Below are 6,762 nucleotides of genomic sequence, written 5' to 3' on the forward strand. Positions count from 1 at the left end.
ACTTAAGTATTCATTGACAGCAGTTTGGAGAGGTTTTGATTACACTGTGTTGTCCAAAACATGGTTTCAGCTGTGATCTGGGATGACTGCCCAGATTCTCCACCTGAATTCTCATTTGGTCCCTATACAGGCTTTGTGTGTGCAAGGACTGCCACCCATTCTAAATTATTATTTATGTCAATACTCATTATGCAAGATCACAACATGAAGCAACTTAATGAGCCACAACTCTGTGCAAACCAAGTTGCACTTAGTAATGCACCAAAACCTGTAATCAAAGCATCTAGGATGAGATCCTGGGTCCCACTGAAGTCAATGCCAAAACTCCCACTTGAGTTCAGTGGGGCCAGGAATTCCCTGCTGGTGAATATCTGCTATAGGCTTGGCTGAATGGTTGAAGGCTCTGTAGGTTGATGTTTATGAACCGCACATTTCTTTTTAATGTTGTTTTAAAGGTATATTGTATGCAGAAGTCTGAATTCTGGAGTCATTACAGCGTGGAATGCAGTGAAATCAAAGTGCAAAGGCAAGGCAGTAATAGTGGAGAGAGGACTGGTGGAGAATGTTGTGCTGGTTAGAGACATGAAACTCTTTGTCCCTACTGACAAAGGGATGGCTTCCTTTACAGAGGCTTCAAGACTAATTTTTCAGGTACTAAGCACAGATTTATACAGAAAAAATAACATGTGAATGGGGTTCACTCACCACTCTGGTGCCTCCTCCAGTCAATACAGGAATTCGCTCTAGCAGCCAGTGTGCCCTGCTCTGGTGGTGCTCCATCCATCACCTCTTCTGCTCTTGGACCCACCTCCCACCTGGGACACAGCCCTCCAAATATGCCACACTCTGTGTTTCCCCCTTCTGGGGACATCTCTGCAGTCTCTGTCCAGCCACTTCTCTCAGTGGCAACAGCAGTCTACTATCTAGCCACTTCCCCAGTGGCAAGGGGGTGGGGGAAATCTGGGCCCACCCACTACTTCAGGTCCCAGACCAGGGACGCTGTAGAAGGCCTTAATAGATTTCCCTGGGCCACTTCTCTGCAGCCCCAGCACCCCCTTTGCCCTTGCCTCAGGGCCTCAGCCTGCAGATCCCTGCAGCCCACCAGGAGCTGCCTGTAGCAATGCTCTGTCAGGGTGCTTACTACCTTCAGCCTGCAAGGCAGCCAGTTCTCCTCACTCCACCAGCCGCAGGCAGTGACTGAAGCTATTCTTTTAGGGGCCTGTCAGGCCCTGATTGGCTGCCCCCCTCAGCCCTTCTCTGATTGGCTTCTTCCTGCACAGCCTCCCTAGGGCTCTATTAACCTCTTAGAGCCCACTGTAGGGCAGGTGCCACATCACAATGTGTTGGAGTAAGTGCACATGCACCTCTTTCAGTTATTTGTATTAAACCTGATGCTAACATGCACAGCAAGATATTTACATATATTAATCATCATACAAAGCAGACAATGTAGTTTCTTTTTTGATTTTCCAGACCCTGTTGACTTATGACTGTCTGAAAAAGAAGTATATAAACAAAAAGACAGGCTGTTACATTATTTCTTGCCAAAATAATGAGTACAAGATTCTTGAGGGAGGTCTGTTATTCGGCATCTCCGAGAATAGGTAAGAGTTCATTTTTATGACTGAACAGCTAATACATGAAGATTTAAACTGCAACATATAAAATAACAAAATCATAAGTTCATGTTCTGTACAGTTAACTACACATTAATATAATGATTGTGGGTTTCATAGTTCAGTCAACTCTCTTGCTTTTTTTGTAAGATGCAATTATGAAATAATCTAATTAGCACAGGGCAGCATTTCTCAGACATGGGCCCCACTGATCAACTCCTCTCTCTCCCTCTCAGAAGCTCCTGCACCTCACAGAATAACTGTTCTCCAGCATGCAGGAGGAACTGGGAGAAGTAGGGATGGGGCGCACTAAGAGGAGGGGGCAAAATCATGTCTGGGGCCACATCTGGATCATGTGAGGTAAATGCATATTCTGATATTTTCAGAGGCCATTTTGTCATTTGCAACATGGAAACTGGATTTGTAAAGGATCGGATAAAGCCAGAGTACAAAGACAAGGTTCCCCCGCAACCCATTCTGCTTGGCCATCTCATGTCTAAGGACACCAGGACCCTGTACAAGGATATTCTGTCCAAAAGGAAAAGAGGGAAGGGAACAATAGGTTACAAATGGCTCAGCTGCGGGTGTCTCATTGCAGTGTAGCCACACCCTAAAAGCATAAGGTGGAGAGGGAGCAAAGAGCCTCTGCACCCCGGCAAGGACTGGCTGCATGTGCAGTCCTTGTGTTCCCGTGATCACAAGAACTAGTACCAGTAGCTGTCAAAGGAGAGATGAGGAGAAGCAGCAGTAGCTATCCCCCATTTCTGCACCAGACAGCCCCAGAAGGGAGTGCACGCTGTCTCTTCTTCCAGATTGGTGCAGTGGTGGCTGTCCCCAAGAGCTTGAGACACAGGGCCGATCAACACTGCCTGGTGGACAGAGTGGCTTAGCACTGCCAACAATGTATAATTATCCCTTAATGCTACAATATAGCTCTTAAATGTTACTTGAATGTAATATTTATGATGTGATTTACTATTATTATATTGGAGCAAACTCCAGATTTAAATGGCCATGTAAAATTTATTTCTATACATAAAGATATTTTCCTCAGGGATTTTTCACCAATAGCATTATAATCAGGGCTGTCAAGTGATTAAAAATTAATTGTGATTAATCATGTGATTAGTCACACTTAAATAATAGAATACCATTTATTTAAATATTTTTGGATGTTTTCTACATTTTCAAATATATTGATTTCAGTTACAACACAGAATACAAAGTGTACAGTGCTCACTTTATTTTTTATTACAAAGATTTACACTGTAAAAAACAAAAGAAATAGTATCTTTCAGTTCATCTAATACAATTACCGTAATGCAATATCTTTATCATGAAAGTTTAACTTACAAATGTAGAATTATGTACAGAAAATAACTGCATTCAAAAACAAAACAATGTAAAACTTTAGAACCTACAAGTCCACTCAGTCCTACTTCTTTTTCAGCCAATCACTAAGACAAACGAGTTTGTTTACATTTGCAGGATATAATGCTGCCCACTTCTTATTTACAATGTCATTTGAAAGTGAAAACTGGTGTTCTCATGTCATTGTTGTAGCTAGCACTGCAAGATATTTACGTGACATATGTGCTGATGATGAGTTCGGCTTGATAACAATCCAAAGTGACCTGACACATGTTCATTTTTATCATCTGAGTCAGATGCCAGCAACAGAAGCTTGATTTTCTTTTTTGGTGGTTTGGGTGCTTTAGATTCCGCATCAGAGTATTGCTCTTTTAAGACTTCTGAAAGCATGTTCCACACTTCATCTCTCTCAGATTTTGGAAGGCACTTCAGATTCTTAAACCTTGGGTCAAGTACTGTAGCTATCTTTAGAAATCTCACATTAGTACCTTCTCTGCAATTTGTCAAATCTGCAGTGAAACTGTTCTTAAAATGAACATGTGCTGGGTCATCATCCGAGACTGCTATACCATGAAATATATGGTAGAATGCAGGCAAACCAGAAGGAGACCTACAATTCTCCCCCAAGGAGTTCAGTCACAAATTATTTAACACATTTTTTAAAGAGTATCATCAACATGAAAGAATGCCGTCTGGAATGGTGGCCGAAGCACAAAGGGGCATATGCATATTTAACATATCTGGTATGTAAATATCTTGCAATCCTGGCTACAAAAGTGCCATGCAAATGCCTGTTCTCACTTTCAGGTGACATTGTAAATAAGAAGCAGGCAGCATATCTCCCATAAATGTAAACAAACTTGTTTTTCTTGGTGATTGGCTGAACAAGAAGTAGGACTGAGTGGACTTGTAGGCTCTGAAGTTTTAGATTGTTTTGGTTTTGAGTGTAGTTAAGTAACAAAAAAAATCTGCATTTGTAATTTGCATTTTCATGATAAAAAGATTGCACTACAATACTTGTATGAGGTAAATTGAAAAATATTATTTCTTTTGTTTGTTTTCACAGTGCAAATATTTAATAAAAATAATATGAAGTGAGCACTGTACACTTTGATTTCAATTACAACACAGAATACAACCTATTTGAAAATGTAGAAAAACATCCAAAAATATTTAATAAATGTCATTAGTATTCTGTTGTTTAACAGTGAGATTAAAATTCTGATTAATCACAATATTTTTTAGTTAATTGCATGAGGTTAACTGCAATTAATCGACAGCCCTAGTTATAATACATGCATCTATAATGCTCCTAAATGGAGAGCTTCCTAGGCTGCATCAGTAAATAAGAACTGGAGCCTATTATTCACTCCATCTTGAGATAAATTAGTTTGAAACTTGAAGGCTCTGTGCAGGCAAAATTAACCTGCCAGATTACCGATGTATGGGTGGGTTTGGAGAGTGCCTGTGAGAAGCCTAAGGTAGAGAGCTCAGATAGAGTTTGTGTCATAGAGTCAGACATTGTCTGGGTGGATGTTGATCTTCCCAATACAATGAGACTTGTGAACTCGGTTACTAAGTCAGACAGCATCTCCAACAGCTTCACTAGGAAGCCCTGAAGATGATATTTATGAAGCTACTCAAGGTGGCCCATTGCAGTTACAGTCAGAGGCATCACATGGTTCATAGTTGAGTTCCTGGGAATGACACAAAGGATGTCTAAGTGATCTGTTACTAGAGTGGCATGGTGCTTCCTTGGCTACCTATATGTTGTTCAGCTAGAAAAAAATAATTTTAAAATACCTGCACATCTCAAAGAAAAGATGGGTGAGGTAATGTTTTTTATGGGACCAACTTCTGAGAGAGACATTCTTTTGAGCTTACATAGAACTCTTCTTCAGCTATCTCTCTCTCACCACCAGAAGTTGGTCCCATAAAAGATATTACCTCTCAGCTACATGCACCTCTCAAAGCAGTTTTTCCCTGACCCAAAGAGTTTTCAGTCAGAGAGATGAAGAGTAATCATAAAACCCAAACATTTCTGTTTTGACTTCTAAGTGAATGCAGAGGGGCAGTCCTGAATCTGCCATAGTTAGTTCATGGCAATTACTTAACACCCAAGTTGCTAAAACCTACTTAAATTACCCTAGTGATGAGCATAGACTAAATTAAATAGAAGCCTTAAGGCTATAGTGACTCCACGTTACTGAGTTGTGCTGCATTCTTTGTGTGGGATTTTGCTTCAGTAACACAGCAGACAGACAGCAGACTTACCTTTTTTTTTAATAAAATGTCTCCCATAGAAGCCCTAGCCCTGCTCCTCCCATCAATCCTGTTATTTTAGTACTTCAGAGGCCCTGGGAAAGACGTAATGAAAGTAAGACTGCAAAGAAAAGGAGGCTGGAGAAGCTACAGCAACTTGCTAATGAGAAGTACAATGCTATTAATCAGTACCTGCTCAGTGGAGATGAAAAGGTGAGGAATAATAGCATAAATACATTATATTTTCTATTGTAATGTTAATACTTTGCATTTATATAATGCATTTCATCTGAGGCTCTCAAAGCGCTTCACAAGCATGCATTAAACAAACCTCACAATTACCCTTCCAGGAATGCTGAGAGTCTACACTGTAGACCGCAATCTGCTAAACATGTTCATAGGTAACTGTACGCACATGAATTGTTCCGTTGCGGTTAGGAAAGTATTTGTAGAATTGGGGCCTTTAAACTTTAAACTCTTTGGGGTGGGATTGTGTCTTCATATGTCTGCATGGTATCTTACACATTGTGGGGCCTAGCATACAAATAATCAATTTTGTTCTCATGCAAATTAATAAAAAATAGCATCCAATAGTCAGCACAAATGATTTCATCATTTGATATGATTTAGAGTTACGTGACAATACAATACTATATTTACAACATAATTTTTCTTACTTACTAAAATTTGGTTCTGGCTACTGACATGCATTTTTTAATACTCATGAGCGGGTCATATGTCACCACAAACATTTGAACAAATGCCTTGTCTTGCTTTGTATTTTCGTTTTTCTTATATACCCCTTCTATGTTAGGTTCACTCCATTGGTTCCATCATGATCTGCTTCTCAAAAAGAACTTGAAATAGGCAAGTATTTTCAGGGGAGAACATAATAATGCTCATGACTAAGCAAAAACTCAATTTTGCATGGGCAGTGGGATGTCACTAGTTGCTAAGGGTTAAAATGTAAGGATAATTAATTTATTTAAATGGCAGCCATTTTTTCCCCTCCTTTTGCAAGTCTTAAGAACAAATTTTTAACTTGTAGCAAAATGTTTGCAATTCTGGAGTATTTTTGGTGTCATGATGGAAAACTGGTAAAAGAAATTTCTGAACATATTAATGTCTCTTTATACCTATAGTGCATTGTCGAGATATTAGACCACATTTCTCTTGTGCCAAGATCTGCTCAGCACAGGAGAATGGCACCGGAGAATTGGATACAATTCCCTGATTATTTGGGCTGATGCTGATCAAGCCACCTAGTGGAGAGCAAAGGATAAGTGAATAGATTTTGTGCATGGACTGGTAAACTGACACAACGACTGCATGTCTACAATAAGTACTTTGAAGTCTTTCAAACAAAATGCCTCTTACACATCACTTTCTCCTACCCACAAAAGCCAAAACAGTGTTGTGTGTTTGATGCCTGGGTTTCTTGTATATTAAGAAATGCTTGTGAGAAAATGTGACCAAACAACAGATTATGGTTACTTCAGAATGAAAAATTACA

At 39.8% G+C, this 6,762-nt stretch overlaps 1 long non-coding RNA gene across 1 annotated transcript; it reads left to right on the forward strand.

The window, feature by feature from the left end:
• The first annotated feature begins 467 nt into the window (after positions 1–467).
• On the forward strand, positions 468–5,688 carry LOC115652864. The gene is made up of 5 exons (XR_004000758.1): positions 468–651; positions 1,474–1,604; positions 1,853–1,976; positions 5,291–5,462; positions 5,600–5,688. It is a non-coding gene; the product is annotated as an uncharacterized LOC115652864 (long non-coding RNA).
• The last annotated feature ends 1,074 nt before the right edge of the window (positions 5,689–6,762 follow it).

This window comes from Gopherus evgoodei, chromosome 5, assembly GCF_007399415.2.
Source record: "Gopherus evgoodei ecotype Sinaloan lineage chromosome 5, rGopEvg1_v1.p, whole genome shotgun sequence".
In the NCBI taxonomy this organism is placed as follows: domain Eukaryota; kingdom Metazoa; phylum Chordata; order Testudines; family Testudinidae; genus Gopherus; species Gopherus evgoodei.